General features: G+C 38.8%; 1 protein-coding gene across 1 annotated transcript in view; it reads left to right on the top strand.

Moving 5' to 3' along the window:
• Positions 1–299: 299 nt before the first annotated feature.
• fbxw7 (F-box and WD repeat domain containing 7) overlaps positions 300–26,867 on the top strand; it is a 115,253-nt gene continuing 88,685 nt past the window's right edge. The window contains exons 1-3 of the mRNA XM_071505676.1: positions 300–773; positions 13,973–14,123; positions 22,428–22,504. The gene's annotated coding sequence lies outside the window, so the exon portion shown is untranslated. The remainder of the gene's footprint in view (positions 774–13,972; positions 14,124–22,427; positions 22,505–26,867) is intronic.

The following is a 26,867-nucleotide window of genomic DNA, read 5'->3' as shown; positions in this document are numbered from 1 at the left end:
TGGAATCAGTAACTTATGAATTGAATACAACGTGGTCATTACCATAAACATTCTGTGTACCCAATGAGGCTGAAATACATTTTACAATCCTGGAAAATAAAGGCCTCAAATTATTTTTTTAAATGCCTTGACGATATTGATCATTCAGTTGTTTATCTTACAATGTTAATTTACTGCACACCTTTTTTTTTTTTTTTTAAACGTGATTTTTGGCTTTATTATCTCAGCGCACCTGGGAGCATGTTATTACATCACATTTGAGCGCCCACTAGCAAACAAAAACGTGCCATCATCATGTTGCGACACTAGTCGGTGGAGAGTCCGGAGACGAGCGAACCTGGCGGGTGTTGAGGAGGCTGTGAACGGCAAAAATTTGGTCTCCGTGGATGTGTTTTCCCTCTTGTAATGATTGGAGGCCATCATACGGCGCCCAGTGAAGGAACAGAGTCAAAGGGTGGACGGACACAGACGTCAGTTTGACAGAGCGACTCATGTTAGCGGTGTTTTAAGCTACTAGCCAGTTAGCATTACCCGAACTCGGCTTGTAGAGGCTAGTTAGCTGATGTTGCTAACACGGTAGCTGCTGGTAGCTGGCTGCAAAGACTCGCTGCTGCAGGTGGGAAACCAAGAGACGAAGCAGGAGCGCAATATACCTCACCGGATCCTCCAGCGTTAGCTTCATCAAGCTCTTTAGCATATCTCGGTTTGGATACACAACCAGAAGGAGCCGCCGGGGGAGGCCCGCCACCTTTTTCCAGCTTCACATTTCTGAGGTAAACATTGTATAAAATCAAAAAGTGCAAGATCAGAAGTGTGAAATATTGCAGTGCCGTGATGTACCAGGGAAAAGGGGCCTAGCATTAGCCAGCTAATACGTAGCTCGCTGGTTAGCCGAGTTAGCATTGCTAACGGTGATGTGGAGCTTGTTGTTTAGCTGAAAGAAGTTGAAGTCGGCTTATTAAACTCTCTGTACCGTGTGGGAATGTTAGCTGCACAAATAAAATCTGTCAGAGTTTGCTTAACTGAGCTGGATCACTCGGGGTTGCTAACACGGAGCCTTTTAAACAAGCTGCACAAACTGAGTTAAAAGCTGCAAAGTGCGAGGAGTTTAATGCCCATGCATCACATTGATTAAAAAACAAGTGTGGATTTTATTTAATCAGGTTATCGTGTATAATAGGATTGTGTGGACGCAAGTTAACAAGTGAGCTATCTGCTATTTTCACTGCTGTTCAAAGTATAATGCCTCATATGCAAGTTGACCCCATGCGAAGTTAATTTGTGTCTTAGTTCTTTGGCTCTATTTCGATAAATCCAATTAACAGGATAATGACAATCGGCACTGTTTATCGGTTGTTGAAAGACTTGAGTTTTAGGAAGAGCAAGTGGATTTACAAAACTGCTTTGTTTTTATTTAAGTTACAGGTGTAACATTGCTATCTCAAAGAAGTTCTAGTCTAAGCAACTTTGGAGTAACCAGCTTAGGTATAAGCACAAAATACCACCTTTTTGTAAATATTTTATAGTTCTATTATGGAGGCTGTTGTCTTTGGTGGTGTTATATTGCATTGTTTTTTACTGTGGGGTTTTTCTCATGCTTAATCTGCTGATAATATATTGGAGAAACTTGTGTCACTTTACAAACTGGCAACTGACTGTATTTTAAATCAGGAATCACCTGTACCCACTGACCACACTTTGTTAATCTAAATGCAGCCATATTCTGAATTTAGGACATTTTCATACAACATAGAGCTGAAATGGTTAGTTGATTGAGAGAAAAATTTGATAAAATAGTGAAAAGATAATGATAATGAAAATATTTGGAGATTTCAACTTCTGCAAAGAGAGTATGTTCTGCTTTTTTGTCATGTAACTATAAACTGAATAGTTGTGGGGGTTTTTGGACTTATGCATGAACCAAAAATGACATTTGAAGCTATAAATTGGATAAATAGTTGTTAGTTGCAGCGATAGAACATAGAGAAACATGGTTATTTAGCTCTTACTATAGATGATTGCATGTCTGACTCCCTGGCAACAAGAAAAGCCATTCTATCTGTATTGACAACGTTACATTAACACTGAGAATGAACCTAGAGCAGATGAACCAGACGGACAATCCAATTTATCCTCTGCATTATTGGTGTTAGACTAACTTTTATCTCAGTATGTAGCTCATCATGACATCGTTTTTACCATCTTTTTTTTTTTTTTCTTCTGTTGAGTAACTAAAACCTAACTTTGAGTTGTACATGCACCAGTACATTCACAGAGAATGATGAGAAAATGGATTAGGTATGTACATGCCACAGTATCCTGATTTCATGTAATATATTCAGGTCTTTGAAAACTTTGTGAAAAGGGTTCAAAAAGGTTTCTGACACCAGGGTATGATGTTTACAACTGGGACTAGACTACTAGAACGTATTCACTTTCAACCTGAATTATCCTCATCCCCTCATGTCTGGTTAGCCAAATCCGTGGGTGTATATGTACAGACTCATGTCTTGGAGCCGATCATTGCACTTTACTGCTAAACAACAGAATTGCATAGAAACACATTACATAAGTAACAAAATTTCAGTTTCACTTCTCCATGTCCTAGATCTCTCTTAGTTGACCATATGGTGTCTGTATCTAGCGCTGTTTTCCCAGCCCAGAAGTCAGTTAAATTTAACTTAAAAGTGACTGACGTTCAAATTTAGGGTTAGGGTGGTTGACACAGTTCACAAAAGTGGTGAAACCCAGGTCAGGGAGAGGGTTGTGAAAGCAGGTTGGATGACATACATTGACCGATTGAGATGCATGGACACTTATTTCCTCTCAAGGAGAATACAACTGCTTCATCACCCTTGTTAATAGAATTCACTTGACCTCTCAGTTCTGAGTCTGTCTTTTATGAGATAGGACTGTTAAAAAAGCAGCTACCTGTTGGTCCTGAGGTCAAGACTGAAAAGCAGTGTCTTAGATCAAGGCCTGAGTTTTCTTTTGATCAGACAACATGATGTGAAATTAGCCAGTCTGTCTCTTGAAAACCTGTAAATGTGTAGTGTGAGTTGCTCTTTTTTTAATTAATTTGCTGTGATTGGACTGTTGTCACTTTCACATTTGGTATGAAAGTTGTAATAAGCTCTAAAAGAAAACAGTAAGTTGTCTTTTGTGTTTTGACTAGTGTCTTAAAGATACACATGGATTATAAAAGTGCAACTATAGAGGGTGTTTTCTTTAATGCACAGGATCAATGTAATGCAGAGAGCCTAACCACAGAGTCCAACTGTTTACAATTTGTCAATAGACAGATACTTTACTATTTACTTATCAAATTACAAATTAATCTACTTCAACAAAGTTTTTTCTACAAAGATGATTATAGAAATTGCTTTCTTTAGAAAGAGTTACAAAACCATAGAATTAAGTCAACATCTCTCATACACAGTGTCAACAAAAGTCGAATACAAGGAGCTTAAAGATAGGGTTTATTTAAGTGTGCTGGTTTGCTTTGGGTTGTGTAGGGGTTAGTTGTGTGTTTAGATCATTAACACCTTGCTGTTCAAAACATTGCTTTGGATGGCATCTGTGTAACAGATGAAATGGTCAGCCTGCAACATTTGCGGGTTTGTGACAAATACTAGAAATCTGGCTTACTTTGTTGAAGTTTCATAATGTGGCTTTTACCTGCTCTGACAACCAAGCATCCTTATGTTACCAATAGAACAGTGCTGACATTAGAGGTTCTAATGTGTCATAGTTGTTACTCCTGGATATCAAGTGACTCTATATGAATATAAACTCTAACTTTGTCTGAAATAAGGTCCCATATATGTTAGAAATCTGTAAGTGTTGGGACTTTTGCTGTTGAGTTAATAGCCAATATTAATATTTTTATCATTCTGTGCTGCATGCCACGTACACTGTCATTACTCAGTAGTGGTCACGGTCCAGTAACTGATGACTTTGTATCCTGTCATAAAGGCTTTACAACAAAAATTTTCCAAGTTAGGACTAATGATTATACACTGCATGGTAAAAATGCCAGCTTTTGCAATATAAGGCTATTCTTGCCTTATATGACAGTAAACTGAATACCTTTGGGTTTTGATCTGACGAAGAAGACATCTTTATTATTAAAACGATTGTTCCTGGTGTGATGAAAGTTTTACAACAAAAATTTTCCAAGATAAAGGACTGATTACACATTGTTCGGCTTCTGTTACAACCCATTGTGCCACAGCCAATAAAATGCCAGGCTGTAGAACAGAAGAAGTGGACATATAATAAGCAGATATGGACATTTTTTTAAAAGAGGGTGTTAATTTCATTGTTTCCTGCATTTGCAATATGGTTCTTTGGTAGTTCTTCTGAATTAGTTTTTTAATTTTCTTGCTTATAAGTGCAGGATTTAAAAACCAAAAGAAACAGTTTACTGTCTACAAACTAAGCAGCACCTACAGGATTGTTTTTATTACCCACATCTATTATTAAGAGTCAAAAAGCCATCGATGTATCGCTTTGAAAGTGCTGACACTGTTAGGGATTGTTTCCTCCTTTATTTGCAGTTTAATGTATGGAGTTGTGTGAGACGTGCATTTTCCTCCCTCTCCGTGGTTGAAGCATTATAAATAGTGAGGACTAGAGAATGCAAGTACAAAGATATCTCAACAATATTGAGACAAGAATGGCATAGTTTCAGTTCACATGGATCAGTGTGATGAAATACCCTGTTCTGGCTGTGATTATTGCTGCAAGGCCTTGGAGACAGAGAGATGAGGGGTATCCTAGACTTTGTTTGCAGAAAGCTTCACATTCCCACAGTCCTGACTGTTGCTGTGTTACTGACCCCAGGGCCTTCCTAAAACCATTCTCATATGGACAGTGAGATTTCCTGGCTTTGAAGCTCGTATTGACAAAACATGAAGAGGGTCAGAGTGTGATTGGTTATTAAGGCTGTAAATAGTGGGCAGTTTTCAGGTGTTATACATTCTTAGACACAAGACTTGTCTTTGTAGCCCTACACTGAACTTTGTATGATTTTAAAAACAATTAGAAGCACATTTGTCACCTACATGCTTTAGTGAGACGAATAACTGCTGATGAACAGTTTCACAAACTTCTGTGGAGCTTGCTGATTAAAGATTTCCTGCAGGCGACCACATTATTCCTCTGAATGTTAACCCAGTTATGAAACGTAACATTTAATCTTGGGTTATTGGGAAAATGGGGAAGCTGCCACCATGTAAAAGGTTCTTTGTATCTCTTCTCTGTTTTCTGCTAAAACACTAGATTTCTCTGAACTGTGGCCCTGTCACTGCTAGCTCTGCTGTGGGCCTGTGGAGGTTGCTTACAGATTTGTAAAAAAAAAAAAAAAACAAGCTTTGTTTTGAAGCTTTTATTGACAATAGATTATAGTGACACAGAATGTGAGGAAGCTTGCAACTGCCTCAAACGAATATCGATGATTTGACTCAGGTTGAGAAGCCCACAAGTCGAATCTCACTTTGTAAGTCACATCGCTGCACTTTTTTGGCCAGGGCAGGATAACAGCTTGGCCGGCTGCCAACTTTACCAAACCGTATCTTGTCTCAAAATGACCTAACTACAAAACTTACTGTATTGGAAACAGAGTGAGGTTGATGGAAATGGAGAGCTTCACAACTCACCTCTCTTTGCTGCTCCGATGTGCAGTGTTTGTGAACTAGATGCTGGCAGGCTACAGCTTCTTCTACTGCTGTTCTTCTCTTCGGCTAGCAGATGCTCTGTGGTGCACTTTGTCAACTGAGCTACCATTAGGATGCTCACTTTTTGTGTCTTGGACTGTGCTCCCAATATTTCGCCTAAATTAATGACTCATTGTCTCGACTTGGAAAAAGTGTGATTCGGATGCAGTCCTACTTGCCAACAAAGGTCCGCAGCTGAGATACTGAACCAGGGATGTCGGGGTTATATGACGTGCATTTTAAGCAGTGGTCTACCAGGATGCCACTTGTAGATTTTATACCTCAGTATCACATGGAGCTTTCAAATGAGGGTCATACAATCCCCGCCAAATTCACCTCCCTCTGTGTAGGTGCCTCTCATTTAATTAGTTTGTTTCTGGTAATCCTGGGCATGAATTTTACCTTCCTACTGTTGTGTTGATGCTTTTAAGTAATTACTGATGTAATTTTGCTCTGTAGTGTAGTTTTCATGTAAATAGACTGTGTAATGACTCTTCACTGCCATCCAGTTTTAAGGAGGAAACTATGACAGTACATTGGGAATAAATGTACTGAATACCTGCTAATGACAAAAAGAATACCTGTATCTGAGCAAACTAAGAGCTTAAATCAGTGTCTCAATAGTCAGGACAACTAAGGCAGGATCTAGAATCATGAGACTTACAGCACCTGGTTTTAGCACGTTTTTCAATAAGGGACGGCAAGCAATGTTTCAACATAAGCATTTCTTCATCTGTGTAAGGGGAATGCCCCCAGGTCAACAAAGATGGCAGGAACCATCTGGGTGATGGAGTTGGAGGCACTGGAAAAGGACTAGAAGAATGAGGACTGAAGAGAGAAGCTTCTGTGTTGAAGTGGACTGCTTTGGTAATGCAGTGAGTGCAGTCCGACCAGAATGGGCAGTGTTCCAGGTCTTTTGGGAACCAAAACACAGTTTAAGGAGAGATACTGGGAAATTTGATCAGAGAGCAAGAAGATAATGAGGGATTCGTGACATCAGCTGGATTGAGAGAGTGAGGAATTGATGATGATGATAGTTTAAGGACTCCAGAGAGCAGAAGATGGAACGGATTGAGGGCACAAGTTAGGTGTAATGTTTGAGATGAGTTTGAGCATTTCTTTCAGGTAGAGAGCCTTCAGCGAGAGAGAGTGAGTACAAGCCAGTGTTACTATGTGGGGTTAGATTCTCAAGTAGTGAAGGGATGCTTTAGCTGCAGAGTTTGAATTTAGATGAGAAACTCTTGTTAAACAAATGCCAGTTTTTCTCAGGTACCTGAATCCTTTTTCATCCAATTTAACAAATTCAGACATTCATTAGATTGTTAAAGATAGATAGGAGAGAGGATGACAGAAGAGATAGAGAGGTAGATGTGAAGGACTCAGTGGTAAAAAAGCCTGGAAAAAGAGAGCAGGAGTGAGTAAAGGCGAGAAGAAAAGAGTGTAGAGACTTGTATTATTGATGGAGAAGGAAATAAAACGGTGCATAAGTATGAAGAGGAGAAACAAAGATTACATGAGCAGGCTCTACAAAAGTCCAGCCTGCTGTCTTCGTTGTGTGTGGGCAGAGGCACTTGAGAGAAAGTGAGATCAAGGAAAGAGGAAATTAAAGGGCTTTTCTGTGGGGAGGTCCTAGTCACCTTGAAGAGACAGGGATTCTCTCTCTCTCTCTGTCTCTCTCTCTCGCTCTCTCTCTCTCTCTTGCTCGCTCGCTCGAAGGAAGAAAGTCATTAAGTAGGACTGTGGAGCAAGAAACAGTGGTTAAACTGTAAGCAGGTCAAACATTTGGATATTACAACACATAACGGGGCTTTTAGATTCACACCCATCTCCAAAGAAACACTTGAGCTCTCTCAAACTCTCCTTGTTTATGTTTTCACTTATCTTAGCCAGCTAGTTGCACCAGCAACAGGAACACAACCCACACAGATAAAGTAGCTAAGCAGGTGATAACAGACTGATTACCTTGTCTACTGAGAGCTTACTTTAGTTCAAAATCAGCATCCCGCTGTTGGAGATGTTACAGGGAGTAATGAGGAGAGAGGCAGCACAAAGAGAGTCGGTTAAGTCAAAGTAAATTACTAAAAAAAGCCTTTAAGAGCCTTTAAAATTACATCCCTATTACTCTATTATTATCTATTACATTCCCTACTACAAACATTATGTTTTCAGGTTGTGCGTCCCATTCTCATGAATGCGTTAGAACAGAATTTGGTGGTCAAAGGTCAAATATCACTGTGACCTCACAAAACATGTTTTTAGCCATAACTGTCAATTCATATGCTAATTATTATACAATTTAGCACAAATGTCTAGTAGAATAAAATGTTCAAATGGTCAAAGGTAAACTTCACTGTGACATCATAATGTTCTGCAATAACACTTCCGGCCATTATTAAACACTGTAACTCGGGAACAGAAGGGCAGATTGTGACCATACTTCCCGCAGCTTGACTAGTTGGTGGAAGCAAAAAAATAAAAATAAAAAATAAATAAATAAATATACTTTTTTTTTGTACAGTCATACTGTTGCGTCATTGCCTGGTATCAGATCTGAGGTCTAGCACCAGACTGCCTGACAATCCCTCAGGTGGCTGTTGCTTGCCACCAAGCCACATGAATTTAAAGAATGCTAACAGTAGCGGTAACAGAGCATGGTGGCTTCATCTCTCCCAAGTCAATTTGAAGCTGTAGGAGTTTTAAAATTGGAAAAATACAGTAAACATTGTTATGATATGTAGCGTCTGGTCTTACCTCTGAAGTACTGTTATTTAGCCAAACCTAGCATTTAATGTCTACTGCCACTGAAGCATCAGGAGAGATATCATGGGTTTGTGGTTGAATACCGGAGGGAAACTGTGTTGTTGGAAACAATTGTGAAGGAGAATGTTTCCAGATAATGTTCTGTAGCACCAAACCTGTGCAAACAGTAATAGGAGTAAGGCTTTATGCTGATTTTTGGTCTTTGGTAAGGTTTAATGTGAAGTTTTTAGTGTAATGGTAAAAGTTGTCAGGAATTTTAATACTCTATAGTCCAATTTCAATTTGAGAACACTTGCTGTGTCTCTCTTCACACCTTCATTAAGACATTAATTTCTATGTGATAATTTACCTGAAACTTCTCATTTAGTCACTTCTCCTGCCCTGTGGTTATCCAAAATGCTCACAGTCTGTTCCTCTTTCTGTAACAGATGTACCCCCTCACAAAAAACACGATTTTTCATTTTATTTTCTTAATAGTGTGCTTTCATTGTCCTATTTCTCCATCTGTTATCCTATTATCCATCATGTTATGGTATATTCTATTCCTAGCTTTCTTAAAATGCTTTCTTAATAAGTTTGAATTCACTCACTGAGGTTTTACTGGAGATTTACAGGCAGTTATCACTGAGTGTGGGTGTTTTTCCCCTTCAGTTGTGAATGGCCCTCTGCTCTGTATCTGTGAGACACAAGGAGCACGTTAATAATTCAGTGCTGTGCCATGTAGCCCTCAGTTGGTTAATGAACACAGAGAGGAATCTCTTGGGGATATTACTTTGATGTGGACTACAGTGTGAAAGCTGGGTGACATAGAGCAGGGACAAGAGGAAGCAGCAGTTTGGGATAAAGAAAATGTCATAATATTATAGTCCAAAATTATGATAAGGTAGAATACGGATAAGAGAGTGGAGGAGAGTCTTTCTTAATCCTGTCCTAGGAGGGACACTTTCTTTGTTTCTCGATGCTGTGGTGCAGAACAAGCCCAGTTTTAGTAGTTCCAGTATCCTTTCACTCATTGTGTTTACAGGAACTTGTAATGGGGCAGTGTTCTTACAAAGAGCAGACCTTGCCTAGTCAAAGTAAATGTTCCTTATTTCGTTGAATGATTTACATTGTAGGAGGAAGTGCATCTCTGTCTCCACCTCACCTGTCAGATAGTGACCGCATGTTCTGTTTTCTTTCGGCTGAGCCTGGTCCTGGACCAGACACTCATGCGCACACGGAGAGCAGGTAGAGAGACTGACACAACAGGGCCACTAAAAACCTGATGGATTTGAAGTTGATGTTGTGGTGGCCCAGTATGCCTGATGCAAGGTTTTGTTCTACCTTAGTGTTGCGCACGTGTTGGTTGGAGTGAATATTGCTGTATGATAAAAATATATCCAACTTAATGTTAGCTAGTTAAATTTACCTGCCTGTCTCATTTTCTCCCCTTTCTTTCTCAATAAAATTAAGTTATAAGAACAATTAAAAGTTGGGATTTGGAAAATATTAGGACTGAAACTACCAAATATTTTCATTAGCGATTAACCTGCTGATTATTGTTTACTTTGAAATGCCAGAAAAATTTGCCAAAAGTTGATGATGTTATTATGTCTATCAAGCTAAGGTACTTCATCACATTGATTTAAAAAAAAAAAACAAAACAAAACCCTGTAAATGTAAAGCACTCATTCATCAAAATAATTGTTAGTTGCTGGCTTAATACATTCAGACTGATGTGCTGGTCTAAAAGTGATACGAGTATCTCCCCAGCACACAGACCCATCTCCAGCCTTGGTGTAATTTCCTATCACAGGCTGCTCAGGCTTTCAGCTCAGACCTTTTCCATCTTGCCTTAACACAATTGCATCTCTTCACTGCCACCCACAACTCATTCCCTCTCAAATGCCCACCAGTCCTTCTCTGAGACTGCAGCAGAGGTGCAGGATGAAAAAGGAGGCCTCTCCCAGCGGAGGTCCTGTTGGCATGGAAACGACTATCCTTGTGAATGGAGGCTTCTCTTACAGGCCTGGTCAGGGGTCCCCCACTGTCTCATGGTCCAAGAGGACGTTGTTAGAAATCTCATGAGCAAACCTTCAGACTGTTCACTAAACATGGATTTATGTGCTTCTTTCTGGTAATGCAATATGTGGATTTCTACAACTCCTTGTCTGATGATGGTTGTTATAAGATTGTGTGATAGTGTTACTGCAGTGCTTAGATTTAGTTTCCACAATTTGTGATCGCTTGAGTGCTCTTATTCATCTGCTCCCTCACACTGGGCAGTGTGGTCCTAAGATTTGGAGAAATGGACAATCAGTACAAACCCTCACAGCATTTCTCTGAACTGGTCCCATAGCATGGTAACCTGATGCGCCAGATGGTTTGCTACACAGAACCATCTGGGAAAGCTTCGTTAAAAACTGTTTGCAAAAGGGCAGGCTCTTTTAAAAAATACTTTGCAGGTGATTAGATGAGCCATCTGTTTGTCACCTTCACTCATGGGCAACCTCAACCAATCAGATTCTGCATCCATCCCACTTTTTTCACTACCAGCGCACCCTGTTGGTAAATCAAACTCCTGTTGAAGCCAGGAAGAGGAACGAAAAAATCTTTCCCACAGAGAAAGGCCTTCAGTGCCATTCTTTGCTCCTCTGATAGCTGATGCTATAGCAGCATCTATGCTAACCTCCGTAGGAGCCACTATAATGAACAGTAGCTTCTCGCTGTTGTCACACCTAAAACACGCCTATAGTTGTAGTCTACAGTAGTTTACTACTGTAGTCAGTAGTTCCTTGCTCATAGAGTGCTGTTTGGTCCGAACCGCTGTAGTTTGGTCACTAGTGAATAGCTTGGAGTCTGGCAAGATGGATTCCTGCTTGTGAGAATTTGGATACTGAACTTGTCAGTATTGTGATTCTGTGCAATAATTTGGGGCTCGACAATCAGTTTGGCAGATTTCTCTGTAGGTAACAACCTACTAGATAAAGAGACAGACATGATGACCAGATCTGGATTACATTTGCATTATCTGTTGGTGTGAATTGAAGTGGAAATTAGGGCTGCGCGATGTTATCCACAGTTGGATCATTATAGCGTCACCCTGTTTGATTTCCCTCTCTCACTGACTCTCCCTTCATATCCTTGTTGAGCTAAAAGTTCTGTTTACAACCTTGAAAAGCATCAGACGAAGAAACCAAACTAAGTGACGTTTTCTGTCTGTCTGTTGATCTCCCCCATTGTGTTCAATCAATGCGCGGCACCTACACACAACAAACAGAGCTGCAATGACAGTCAGCTGTTTGGGGAGTGTGTGTGTACAAGCATTGGTTATATGTGGGGATGCCAATGTGAAACTATGGCAGGGCAAATAAAAAAGTTAAAGTTAATAAATTAATGGGAAAACAAGATGAATACTGACTGGCATAAGCTATCAGGGATCTCTCTGAGTGTCGGTCACTGAGATCATTGTCCATTGGCACAACCCCATATGGAATAGCTACAAATGAGTAATTACCTGACATTTCATGAGCCCAAAAGGAGTTGGGAAGGATAAACCCACTAATGATAGAGGTAAATCGGTGGCATACGCACCAGATACACTGAAAAGGGTATATTGCAGATTTTTCTATTAAGACTTAAATATCTAAATTAGTCCACGATTAGATGCCTTGAAGGAAAACCAGCAAGTGTCTGTACTCTGTGGACAAGGACAGAGAACCACTGCCCTAATTAGTCATTTCCAAATTCCACAAAAAAGGTCACTCCAGCATCCTGTCCTTGTCTTTTCTCTGCCACGCAGGTGTCTACAACTGGCACAGACTTCATTGTCATTGACTGCATTCACTATTGCATAATAACAGTAGTTTCACCCATAAATGTGCAGCTCATGTAGGAATTTACCATGCTAATAATTTACGGTTTCTACAGACCAAAACCAACCTTAAACTTTTTTGCAATTAAGTCTAAAGCTCTAATTCGTCTGTTTGAGAATCCAATGCATTGTATTAACTGAACCATGTTGTAACATTTCTAAGATACTGTATTACAGCACAGAAATGGGTTTAAAATAGCTAATTTTGAAGTTATGTGGATCACAGTTCTCTGGCCCACATTCTCATCCTTCTAGATGAATTATGTACAGTTTATCAAAATTATAGTGGGTGGAGTGTCTGTCTAGTGCCCCTGCTCTAGCTCTGGTCTCATTTACTGTAACTCTAAAATGCATCTTGTTGGAAGTGGTCACACGTTGACAACTTTAAAGTGGCTGTAATCTTTATTTTATGGTAATATATTAAAAACGGTGACAAATGTGTTGCTTGTAGTGATCATCACCTTAACCTGCAGCTTCCCTTGGCTTTACTGACACTTTGAAGCAAGTTTCAACTCATTGCATAGCTGTCCGTCCCTCAGTTTCACTGTTTTGGTTCACGCTTACTGCTCCCAGTGTCATTTTGGTCACAGCAGGCAGCTGTTGTCAGTAAAAAAGCTCTAAAAACCCACTTTACACTACCTGCTCAGCATCAAACACCAGATGGACAAAGTTAGTAAAAAACTGCTAAATGCTCCACTATGTTTAACAGCTACAGAGCGAAATATTTCCCTCAGGAGTTGAAGGAGACCAAAATCAGCTAAAAGAGAATCAGCTTTGGGAAAAAAACACGTTAATGTTTAACGATAATGTTGCGCTGTAACTGCTGGATTAATTGAGTATCAAAATAGTTTCATTTTCTGTGGATAAACTAATTGATTCATTGTTTATTTGACACCTAGTATGTATGCTCCTAAAATGCATTGCGGATGGATTTGGATCTGATTTCTCATTCCCAAGATGAAAGCAGTTTTGATACTGATATCAGCATGAATTTAAAGTCATTCATTTTGTATAATTTATTTGATGTATCGCCCTGTCGATCTTCACATGAGAGTTAATAGTAAGTAGGACTAATGTAAATTTGGAAATAGATTATTTTAATGTGATAAAGAATTGAAAGCACTATGGGAATGTGCTTCATTGTCATGATAGGATATCCTCCCTCAGACTTGACCTGGGTGGCTGTCCGTCAGGGACGCAGGCAGCTGGCAGCTCAGTTAAAGTGCCTTTAAGTCTATTAGAGAGGATAATCCTTGAGGGAGAGTAGCTGTGAACAGAGGGACCAGGCAAAACAAGTCTGTCGGTTCACTTTCCTCACTTTTGTCATCCGAATGGGTCCCTCGCACAACTGCTGGAACCCATGCAGCTGATCGTTTTCCAACACATTGCTGTAAAAAGGAAAATTGGCCTCCGTAAACAAGATGTAAAAACAGAGAAAAAACTATGACATGTGCTGTGTGACTCCCTAAGTTCGAGCTCTGCTGCGAACACAATTGCTGTAGATGGTCTCTGAAGTGTATTTTTTTGACATGACAACATGAACAGTAACAGGCATGTTTTGTTTCTTTCACTGTTGCTGTTGTATCTTTTGTACTTGGCAGTTGTTTACTCACTTATATTGCTTTCTCTACATTTTCTCTAGCCTCCCACCTTCCACCTTTCGCTGCCCCTGGCTCAGTCGGTGGCTCAGCAGTACTTCAAAGAGGAAGGTCTGCGGTGCTGCAGATAACACACTGCACCCCCAAGCATCCGCAAGCTCTTCCAGAGCCCCTACGCAGTCCCTCGACTGACAGGTTTGGACCCTTCTGTGTCTTGTATGAAACTGTTTCTTTACTGATGTTTCTAGTGCTCTATTTTTTTTTTTTTTTTCTTCAGGACATCTCTGTCCTGTGTAGAGCCCCAGGCCTAAATGCACACTCGAACTGTTTCATTGCCATGCAGTATTTGAATGCAGTATTTGAATTTGAAAAGATGAATGTAATGAGTAACTTGTTTGTATCATGTTAGCTGAAGTATTATGGCCTATTGCATAGGAAGAAATTATTTCTGTGAAAATTACATTATGAATATAAACATTTTGGTCAATGGGAAGCACAGATATTTTATCTTTTTTTATGTGGTTTGGAACACTCTGAGTGGTTATATTTATCAATTCCTTCTCTAAAATTGACAGAACGCCTCATCAGAGATGCTACATGAGCCACCATTTTTTGCAGTTTCTTTTTTATAAAAGAAAAAAATATTTGGTAGTGCTTTAATTTACATGTCATTTATCTTCCAGCTGATTTCCTGGAAACCTTCCTCATAATTTCCTAAAATTAGCTGGTATTGAGCTGTAAATTACTAGGATTATTCGAGGATTATTGGGGGTAAAAAAAAGAAAAAAGAAAAAAAAAGTAGGAAAATATGTTCTGTCTAATTAAAGAGTTGACATTTTTGTCTGGAATTTCTAGTGCAGTCGAATACGACAGGTAAGCATATAGTTCAACAAATATGCAGCATGAACATCAATTAAATGAAAATTTACTGATTACCAAGTGGATCTTCTCTAAACTGGATCTATAAACTGGCTGATCAAAGTCATGAAGGATCGAAATGAAAAATCTTTGTTTGCATATGTTGTTTAAAGTTGTATATGGAGTGTTGATTTATTGATTAGTATATTTGTTTAAAACACCAAACTATTGGATTTCCACTGTGGCTGAAAACTGCAGGTAAGCATGCAGTTCAACACATATGCAGTATGGGCCTCTATTAAATGAATATTTACAGATTACAGAGCAAATCTATCAATTTGAAGACATTCAGTCATGAAGTAGCTGTATAAACACGAAATGAAGATGGTAAGAAGCTTGACACCCTTCTTTCACAAGTTGAAAAATAAAATTATGCTTTAAACTTGTTTAAAGCATAAATTAAATTATGTTTCAATCATTTCACTTACTTTAATACCGTGCCATAAATTGTAAATTTCTGTTTTGGCAAATTCTGAAAGGTCATCAGAGGATTTGAGCCTCCCTAAAAATCATCTTATATTCTTAACTCTCTCAAATATAATAGACAAGCATTAGATGACTGGTCTATGTTAGAGTACTTTGAACATTTTTACTCAAAATACTCAGTCATTGCATCTGTTGGCTTATCAGTGTTTCCATGGTAGCAGCACGTTGGCGCTTAGGTTCCTCATGATTTCCTCTGGGATGAAACACCTCTTACTCTGCTCTCTAAGAACAATCTTTATACAGAAGACAGTCACTAATCATTTGACAGATTAAAAAAATGGAATAAGTTTTTTTAGATTCTGCTATTTATCTTGTTTCATGTAATATTAAATGCAGATTATGTGTCATTAAGACTCATTATCATCTATTAGAAACCAATTTACTGTTTAATGTTTACAATAAACAACCTTCCTCTGCATTATATTAGCTGCATTTGAAGTAATTATAACTCTGCTACAGTTAGATGTGCTGTGAAATTTACCAAAGGTCACACATTGAGAGAAAGGCAGCTTGGATCATTTTTTTCTTTCTTCATTGTGCTGGAACACTTAGGTAACATCTTATCTGCAGGCTGAATGTTGATGAGATGCAAATTAGGCCAGAGACAAAACAACAAATCAAGTTTTATGATACTAAACAGTGAGAGAGGAAAAAAATACAAACATGTGTTTACTGTATTTTATATATTGAAATATCAAATACACATATTTAGGGGCCACAATGACCTGGCCTGTTGACTGTGTGCCTGTTGGTATTCAGTCAGTCCACAGTAAGCACCTCTTAGTCTAACGAGTTCACTTTAACATTAATCAAACTAAAAAGTAGTGAAAATGTGTTGTTGAATTTAATGTCACTTTGAGTGAAACATCATTGCAAAGACGGCAACACAATTAATCATATCATAATTACCTAATTAATTATATCATAAGTCAGGATTCTGTACAGACATAGGAAAAATGTCAACTTGATTTGAGAAAATTTGCAGAAGAAAATGTGAATTAATGTGCGTTTTCATCCACTGCTGTTATGCGAATAGTAGGAATTGGTTCATGGAGATAAACAGTAGATGGCACTAATTCTCCTGAAGAGTGCCATTTAACAATTACAGAAAAAGAGGATGCAACGAGATGACGTAATTAGGGGTCAAACCTTAAATAATATAGCTATAATACAGAGGACATGATGGGAATATAATATTTGTTTGTGTCATGTATTCATTTGCGGACGGTTGCAGTCTCCTCATTCGTCCTCATAGATTAGGTGTTTTCATCCACCACAATTTTTTTTTTGTCTGTTCAGTAGAGCAAAGGATTGATAGACGTTTGTGATTCATTCACTATACTGTTTCCATAGCACTTTGATGCAACTTGCTTTTTCGAACTTTGGTTTTGTTAATATTTCAAGTTCTTTTTTCAGCATCTCCACTCAGGTTTTTGAGTGCAAAGTTTAAAAAAAAAAACACCCATTTGGATAGAAATGTACCTGCTTAGATTACTATACATCTACTTGGACAACTATCTAACATCTATAATGATCACCATTGTTATTGCTGTTGTCACTGATATTAATAGTAAAACTAAAAATGGCACCAACAGTTCAGCAGACATTACTCTTTGTCAGTAGAAACTAGAGCTGATAATTAATTTAAATGTTATTGAAATCGTTATATGTCCTAGTTAAATATCCAAACGATCCAAAAGCTGCAAATTTTTTGATAAAAGGTGAAATTTCTCACAACATACCATAAATGAAGTAATGTGGTGCTGCAGAGATACCCCGGCCTACAAAACATATTCTCCAGATATAAGCATAATGAGTGTTTTGTTACAGACCTCAAAAATCACATCACACATTTATTTTTCAGTGAAAATGAAATTTAAAATTTACCATTCCCACTAAGGTTGTGACTCATATCGCACTATCTGTTTGAATAATTTCAATATAATATTTTTTTTTGGATATTATTTGGCCCTAGTAAAACTGTTGTGAATCTTTGCAGAGCCAGAACAACAGTACAGAGAGGAAATGGGCTTCAAGAATTTAAAAATCGCGACTGAGTCTGCCCCCTGACGGGAACAATGTCTGGAAAAGCATGAATTGACTTTGTTGTAATAACATTAATCAACTCTGAATCAACAGTGTTCCCCAAACATGTACTCTTTCATTAATTCTGCCTCCTCATTAGTTTCTGTTTTGTTTAGTAATGTCTGCTCTGCTTGGCTGAAATGTGAGCTAGTATGCTGCAGGGAAAACATTTTTTTTTTTTTTTTTGTAACTGCTGAGACTCACAGCTGCAAATTGTGTCATGATTGTGATGTTCAAGTCTCAGTTACTTGGTGTAGAAAGATCCTGGACTTGGAGGAAGAAGCTGTTGAGGAGGTGGGGTCGGAGAGGAAATGAGGCTACATTCCAGCAGTGATTTATGAAGTGTCTTTCACACTCTCTGTACTGCTTGTTAGTTTGCAGCTGCTCCAGACAGTTTGCTGACTTTAGTAGAGTTAAACCCATCTCAGTCTACATGTTGAAAGGATGTCATTAGTTACTGTGTGAGCAAAATCAATACTGTGTGGTAAGCTAAGTGAATTACCTTTCACCAGTACATAGTCCCTGCATAGTGTTATGCAGAAGCTGGCACCCCTCCCTCCCTCCTTCCCTCCTTAGCATCCCCAGCCTTTAGACTGTGGTCGTCATTCATCAAAGCAAGATCCTTAATGACGCTCTCATGTGGACCACAGAGCTTGGAGCTAAAACTAAATGCTGACAAACTACAGAGTGAGTCACGCCCTAAAACTTGGTCCAATGTGACGAGACGAGGCCTGTTTTTATTATTAATCTGTAAGAGACTCCAGCACTCCTGTGTGAAAACACGTCAACCAGACTGCGCTCGATGTTCACACCTGCAGCTGGAATTGAAGACAGTCTGACAACGCCAAGGGGTATCACAAGACTATGTTGAAATAACAATATGTAGCCCACAATATACATTATGTTTGGTATATTAAGTTAAAGTGGAAGCTATTGCATCTATTATGTGACCCATATTGATTACCTAATGCAGACTGTTTAACTTGGAACAATGATCCCTGATAACCTTTCACCGAACACCCTCTAAAATGTTTCAGAATGAAGTCAAAGCAGGTAAATCTAAAATATCTACAGGCCCACATTTTATTCGAGTGCTGGCGTCTCAAACTGTATCTTTCTACATTAGTCATGTTTCAGTCAAATGTTGCATAAAATTTAGCCACAATTTCAACAAGAAAGAGACAACTATTCTGAAGAGAGCCCTAATACCATTATGTTATCAAGAGTGCTATTATGCTTGTGTTAAGTATTTCACAGCATTTTGTTGCAGTGCCAAGTTATTTTTGTGATGTAACTTTTGTTATTTATTTGTTGGTTTGTTATATTATCACAGTGTATGCACTTTTGTTATGTAAAAGAATTAAGAGGCATGGATGTCGATTAGGCTTAATACTGACTTTAATTAAATTTGAATCACACTAACTGTAATTTAGGCACATCACTGCTTGCTCTTTTAAATGAATCCACATACAAGTGCATATGCAAGTTGAGAAACTTGCACAAACTTGCACAAAATCCATTTTTGTCTTCCCTGGTCAAAGAGGACAGTTTCTAAATGAGGACAATGATTTTTGTTCACTAGAGATGGCTCATTTTATTTGGCCCATCCTGAGCCAGACTGAAGCTGCAGGTATCCACAATCTGTGTTTGCTTCACTCAAAGACCTATCAGAAAGCATTCTGAACTGTTTGTAGAAAGCTGTGGGCTCATATAGAAGTTAAAAGCTTGCTTATTTTGTTTCTGAATACAGGGGTTGGTCAACAAGGAGCTTGCAGAGAGGGCAAAACAGAAGCAGCAAAGCTTTCTGTCCATAATAAGAAGAGGTTTTTTGAAAGAAAACTCGTAGTATAGCGCCAAAGTAACTCTGGTTTGGCACTTATTCTCCTGTTCATTTTGGAGGCAGTTTTTTTTTTTTTTTTTTTTTAGACATTTCTTTTGGCATTGTGCCTTCATTTGATGGCAACTGAATAGATGCAGATAGGAAGATGAGGAGAGAGACGGACAGATGTGCATCAAAGGTTTCCTCCCAGAAACAAGTAGGGCATGCTGTGGCGACACGGCATGCCTCACCAAACCACTTGGCCTTCATGGTGCCCTGGAAGCAGATTTTGCTTTTTTTTTTTTTTAAACGGAGAAAGCTTTGGTTTTATGTGTTTTTATGCTAACCCATTTCTTTCTCCCCTTGTTTTTATACCCATGAGCTATTAACTCTTGGAGATACCTTTTTTTTTTTTTTTTTTTTGTTCTTCACCTAAGCTGTTTTTCTCTGTGCTGTATGTGAATTGATGTTGCAGTAATGAGTTGATGTTCTCTTCCTTTTTTCTTCTCTGACAAATGACTGCAATCAAAAATACAAGTGAAAGGCAATACAGTGAAAACAGTTAGCCCATTTTTCCCAACAATACAAACAGAACACGAAACAGATTGTCAAAATACTTAAGTTTTTTCTCCATGTTTTAGTTGTCCTAATTGAAATCATCTTTCTGGGGAGTGTCTTTTTTCCATTAGCTTAACTGTATTTTTGTCTTGAAAAATAATCTTTGTCATTGGCAGTATGTAGGAAACATCCACCAGTAGTTTCATACATTATTATTACACAAATAATGAAGTGACTCTTTGTGACATGAATCCTCCTACTGCAAAAACAAGAACTATAGGATTCCCTGTATACAGACAGGTGACAAAATAAAGGGAAAGAAACCTGAATAAATGAGTGAAGAAACATAACAAATGCAGACGCTTCCACACAGGTGCACTGCATGCAGTAAACATTCAATCATGCTCTGTGGCAGGTATAAAAATGCTGAGCAAAAAATGCTGTATTAAGATGGTGAGAAGAAAAAATCTAAGTGACTTTGAAAGAGCACTTATTTGATGGCTGATGCTCGTGTATTAGGGGGGTATAGAAGGAAAAACAGAAGAGCAACTCTTCCATCAGGCGATTGAGAAGGTCTATGCAGGGAGTGATCGGACTGTGTCAGCAAGAACAGTCTGTCAACAATTACATAGAGAGGGATATTGTAGTAGGGTTGCGGTGTATAAACCCTGTCATTACAAAGATGAATGCACATTTGGGAGTTCATTAGTGCAAAAGCCATATAGACAATGGTCTACAGAGATGTGGAAAAAAGTGATATGGTGATGTGTACCTAAAGAGAATGACACAGGCCTGGATGCTTAACTCCTACACTGAGAGCATCCAGTGGCTCTGTTATAATTTGGAGGGGCATTTTGGTGGCATGGTTTGGCTCCACTTGTCCCCTTGGAGGTAAGGGTCACAGAAAATCAGTGCAAAGTTGTTTTGATTGATCACCTTTATCCTATGATAAAACACTTTTGTCTTGATGGGAGTGGTCTCTCCGACAATTTTGAAATTGTGGAAAGTGGTTTTGAAATTTTATTTTGGTTTTTTTTGGTGTCTCAGAATTCAGAATTCTAGGGTTTTCTGTCTGTCGACCATCTTTCTGTCTCACGGTTATCAAATGTCAAACAGCTGGATAGGCTGTCTGGGCATCTGTTCATTTCCCAGAACTCGATGTTCATATCCAGTTTTGTTTACGTCAACTTAGAAATCCTGTTCTCTCTACACAAGCCAGCTCCTCAGCGCTGCTGGGGAATCTAGTGGGTCTAATTATATTTGTAGGCAGCTGCTCAAAACCAACAGCTCAATTTCTCATATTAAAACACCTTTTGTCTATGTAATGTTATGACATGTTATTAAGAAAATGATACCTGAGGGTACAGAAATCAGCTAACCACTTTTGGGTGATTTGTACAGATTTGCTTTAAGTTTGAGAATTAAAACACATGGATTGGGTTAGATGGATCACAGGGACTTATTCAGATGTGACTGGTGAATAGACAGTGTTGGTAATGCCACAATTGGTTCTTTCTGTGTGAAAGTGGTCTAAATATAGTTGGTTGTATCACTTCAGTTTCTACAGGCAGAGAATCAGCTGTGGGGCCATTGGTGTTAGCCTTAGCTTAGCCCTATCTACGTTTCTCTACGTACATCTACGAGTACATTACTGTGTATGTTCTGAAGATGTAACACAGAGAGTGCACATAGAGTTTTAAAGGGCTACCTGTTACTGTGAGTTTTTATGGTCTGGTCATTTTCTGTAACCGCAGCTGGACTCTTGGAAGCTGAAAATCTAATGCTAGCTAGACACCACCTACTTTGTATAAGTTGGACGAAAACTGATAAGGAGCTTTACAGTGGTAATCAGCAGATGTTGAAATAACACAACAGAAAAGTATTATGGTTCCTCTCAAATGCTAAATGTGTAACAGCTGAAATCCCTTAAATCGCCAGTGGATGAGAACTGATAGTATGTTAGCTTGTTGAAAAAGGGAGAAAACATCTTGTACCAATTTGTTTGAAGGCTATACAGAGCTATGACATAATCCACTCAGTATAGCACCACGGAATTTGACAGAGGCTGTATTTCCTCAAATGCATGTCATACATGTATGCCCAAAAATGGTTTTATCCTCTTTTGAAGAAATTCACAAATGTGCGCAATGGCTGCCATATCATAGTTATCATCATATTCCTTTACCAAAAGAGGTGAGAAATTCAAATTGAAGTAGGACTTTAAAATTTCAAATCTGCATTGTATTTATACACGTGTGTGTTAAGGTGTTACTGATGTTATATGTGCACTGGGTTTTTAGCAGCTGCCCCCTGTTCTCTTCCCATCAGACGAGACGGGTAGAAGTGACACATCTATGGTGGTGACTCACTGTTAGTTACATGCTGATGCAGGTATTGTATGTTGTGCCAGGTTGTTGAATAGTACTGTTGTAGTTTCTTTGGCAAACCTATTGAAGAACTGGCATGTTCTGTCTGGGTTTTAGAGGATAAACTGTAAGATCCCAGCGTTCTTATCTCACTGCTCTGGCCCTCCTGCCTTCTCCTCCTATTCCAGACAGCCCCATCACTTGTTAACCCTTTGATGTGCTCTGAGGTCACTGTACTAACAGCTCTTTCTCGCTCTTTGTCCACAGAAAGAATCGACCCTTAGAGTAGGACCTGGAGTGGAGAAGACCAATTTTGGCCTGAACAAAGGCAGACAGAGAGAACTGTAAGTAAACACTGCAGTTGTATGAACTTCTCAGGGTCAGGATGTGTGTGTGTGTGTGCTCTGAGGAGTGCTTATCACAAGGCTCGGGACATTTGTGGTTGTTTTGAATGAGTAAGAGTATATGTGCATTGTTTGTTGATGACAAAGAGGCTGTCTAAATTGCTTGTTGGCTATCTATCTTTATTTGCATGTTGGGAAGTATACAGCAGACGGCTGCAGATATATAACAGCCATTTATTAGGCTCCTTTCTCAGTTCTCCTTTGCTACAATCATGCATATTTTTCAAAGTGCAAACAATGTAGTATCTCTTCTGTGTATAAACTTCAACTCAACTACGAAGATTGTTGACAAGCTGTGTTGTCAGAAAATGAAACCTGGAGGACAAATGCCAAACAAAGCAAACAAGGATGCTGTTGAAAAGATAAGGACGATATGGGCACTTCTTCTATTGAAAAGGCAAAGAAGAGTAGCCTGGCTCACTTCCAAGTAGGGCAGTATCCTTGCCAATGCACAGGACCTTTTACAGTTTCACACATTCATAAATGCTGTTGTGCTCATTAAAAGACATAAAAACATCTCAAGTTTATGTCATGCTGGCGTTGGTTGTTAGGTGTTGTCAACAGTTGAGAGGATGTAAGCTTGAACCCAGTTGTTTCCTAGCAACACATTTCCCATGTAAGGGTCTGTCATCAAGTGAAATCATTTCCACTCAAGCATGGCACCAGCCACCATAAACAAGTTCTCAACCTATGGGAAACACCCATGTTTTTAATATTGAAGACTCGATCAGTTATCTAACTGCAGAATCAGCAAAGTTCTTTACAGGGAGGAGTCAGAAATAAAGTAAACTAATATAAAGACATTACTGTGTATGTTACTGTTCTTTAAAAAGAAGGGGTCAGAAAAAAGTAAACCATATACAGAGATAATAAAAAAGAAGCAGATTCAAAATGAGAAGAAAAGCAGAAATAGGCTCAGTCAAGATTAGGACAGCACAACAACAGGAACAGTCAAAAAGGTTTATAGTGTTTTACACTAGCCTGGACTGGAGGTGTGTGCTGAACTGGTTTCTTTGGTTCCTTTGTATTTTTATGAAGATGACCTTTTTTCCCTTCATAGCTCTGAGGTAGTAAAACAGTGTATATTTATAAGTAATCCACAATGCACAATCACATGACATTGCAGATTAAAGGGACTTGTTTTCAGTCTCCTTTTTTAATTATTACCTTAACTTTAACAATTTTTAATACAGTAGTGCAGGAGTAACATTGCAAATGACTTACCTGTAACTTATCTTCATTATCAATTCATCTGCTGATTGTTTTCTTGCGTAACTAATTAATCATTCAGTCTGCCAAATGTCAGAAGTGATAAAATGCCCATCACAAGTCCTCAGACCCCAAGGTCAAGGCCATCTCCAAATTGCTTGTTTAGTTTGACCAGCACTCCAAAACCCAAAGATATTCCTTTTGCAGTGATCTATAACAGAAAAAAGCTAATTGATTATATAATCAAAATAATTGCTGATTCATTTATAATTGTTTCAGAACATAATTTAGTCTTGATATGTGTCTCATTGTGAATATTCCTTCCCTATCTTTCATTTATAGTGTGCTCCCCAAGATTTTGTTTGTTTTTAAATCATGGTATACTATTTTCCTACGAAAAAATAGAAACATATGAGGCCAAAAGTAAAACAGCTGTAAAAGCTTTACTGCAAGAAAACCCTTGGTTGTGTGATGTGTTTCACATTAGAGGGCTTGATGTACTTCAGCTTCCTTTTAAGGATGTGCAAACATGTGTCATGTAAGGGGGAAAATGTGCCACAGAGATAAAGGAGGACAAGAAAATCATTGCACTGGTAGATGTACGGAAGGCCCCACCCAAGGGTTTCATTGTCAGCATCTCAGGCAGGATGCAGACCTTTCACACTTCCGCACGAGACACAGTGGAAGTTGTTGAGGTTGTTACGAACAAACACTGGTGAATTCATTCAGAGCCATCCTAGGTGTGTGTTGGTCATTTGCTGCAGTTTGTGTGGGAGCAGGGAAGTGAAGAGGCATGTGAGTAGCTGCAGCATAAGTTGTTTGATTCATAGCTTTATGTTAGTGGTGCAGACATTAGTAAGGATTATTTGAATGTGGCTAGTTCATCTGTTTTCTTTTTTTTCTTAATATAAAATATCAAACTCCTTTTTTTTTAAGGTGCAGTGACCCACATTTTCTTAAGGTCGGGAAGCAAATATTGATGATTATGTACAATAGGGCAATGCACGTGTGTTTGTCACAAATTACTGCCTGAGGTCTTTATGGTGTATTCAGTGTTCAGTCCCGTGAGGGGGATTCTTCCTCAAAGCCAAGTGTGTGGTGCTTGTGCTGAATTATTCATCCAAGGCACGCGCCGGTGAATTAAAGGTAAAGTGATAGCACGTAGAAGTGCCTTGCTTGGCTCACTGCTGCATTTTTAAAGTGTGGACTGGCACTCAAATGTCAAAATGTTAAAATTGTCCTCCCCCTAAAACTGCTACCTTGGTCTCAGGGACTGGATAAAGGAAATTTGATATGGAGTTTGAATAATTCAGGACGGTGATTTGAGGATTGAATTTTCATTTAAGTGCAACTTCTCTATTTGTACCCTAGTGCTATCTCCTTGAACGTTGCCATATCAAAGATAAATGTAAAAGCAGAATCATTTATTTGTGTTTGCTGTGTATTTCTATCACCCTGCTTCTCAGTGCATTTTAAAGGACATAAAGCAGCCGCAAAAGTCAGTAAAGGTGGTTATTGCCTCAATGATGGAGATTGTATGATGCTACTGACGATGAATGATGAATTTGTCTGTTAATGAAAAAACTGTCTTGTTGCAAACATGATGCTGAAATGATGAATATAATAAAATTCCCATGTTTAAAAGAACCAAATCACTTTGATATAGATGTCCAGTCACTGAACTGTGCAAACTCCTGTTTGTTACCATCTTTGGAAGAAATTCTGCTCCTTACATTGAACATATTAATGAACAGAAGAATAGGATCCAATGAAAGGTGTTGGTGTGCTGCTGAAATCCTGCAGGAAGAAGTGCACTGCTTTCATTTCCTGGAAAGGTCCTTTAAAATTTGAATTTGAAACTGCTTCCTAAGCAGACTGTTGAAAGGGACTGAGATTTAACTATCCTCTGTGTCACTCCCTAATCAGTCCCACACCTCTCACCCACTCATTCTCTGTAAATAATTCAGAACAGCATTTTGGCTGCTCCACAGAAGAGCATACATACAGTTGATAATGGAGGAGGCTTGGGACAGTAGAAATCGCTGCTGATGCACATTTCAGAAGTCCAGAAAGTTTGAACAACTCTATTTTTTTTTTTTGCCAGTGATCAGTGGTCAGTGCAAATGATCACAAGTCAAAATCATACCTTACTGATGTAAACAGTCTGCAGCTGATGAAATCTTAAAGTGAACAACAAACAAATTGTCAAATTGTTTCCACTTAAGAAGAGCAGTTATTCTCCATGTGAGCCAAATGTGTTAGCATTTTAAATGAACCATGACCGACTGACAGTTGGTCAGTAGTGATGGTAAACAGCTTTATGTACTGCAGGTGCTAACCAGTGGCTAACCAGACCTGTATGTTTATGGTTGTGAGGACTTTGATAAACAGAGGAAGAGCAGAAGTAACAGATATCTGGCTTGTAGCTTAAATTCTTATCTATTATGATTTTTTTCAGCTGAAACTTTTAGCTCACTGCTCTATTCAGGATAATGGACAGTGGTCTGTAATCAGATCAATTGGTTTGTATTTTTCAACACTTTGTGCTGAGGCTGCTCTTCGTTGTATTGTAAAAATTGTTAGTGGTTACAGCAACAGATGGCTGTTGATGTGAGGAACTGTGTCATCTTTTTAGGGGTGTGGTTTACACTTTGTCACTCATTCATGCTGTGGAGACCACAGTGAAAACAGGAAATCCAACTTTGTCCCTGCAAGGGGAGATGGGAAGTTGTGACTCTGCTGGTCCTCTTTTTACTTTGGTCTGGTGCCCAGAGATGAGTTCTGATGATTTGAGTGATTTCAGTGGTAGAAATATACCAAATATACCCTGAGTCTGTCTTCCTGACAAAATAACCAGGCTAGTAAGTACATGCTGATGCTTTTGATGGTCTCGGGTAATGAGAAATATTCCATCTCCAGCCTTTTCTTCAGGGACAGATGTTAGTCTGAGTCCTGCCTGAGGTGTCAGTCTTTGCCCACTAGAGCGCAGCCTACTCATAGGAGATACGGTTTGTCTGCAGGATCAGTCATATGGTCACATGTTGAGGGTTTTTTTTTTTTTTTTAAATTTAAATGAGAGATAAATTTGTGCAAG

Source organism: Trachinotus anak, unplaced genomic scaffold, assembly GCF_046630095.1.
Source record: "Trachinotus anak isolate AG129_WGS33_773 ecotype Australia unplaced genomic scaffold, CSIRO_AGI_Tana_v1 ptg000019l, whole genome shotgun sequence".
Lineage (NCBI taxonomy): Eukaryota > Metazoa > Chordata > Actinopteri > Carangiformes > Carangidae > Trachinotus > Trachinotus anak.
This window is presented reverse-complemented; position numbering and strand designations above follow the sequence as displayed.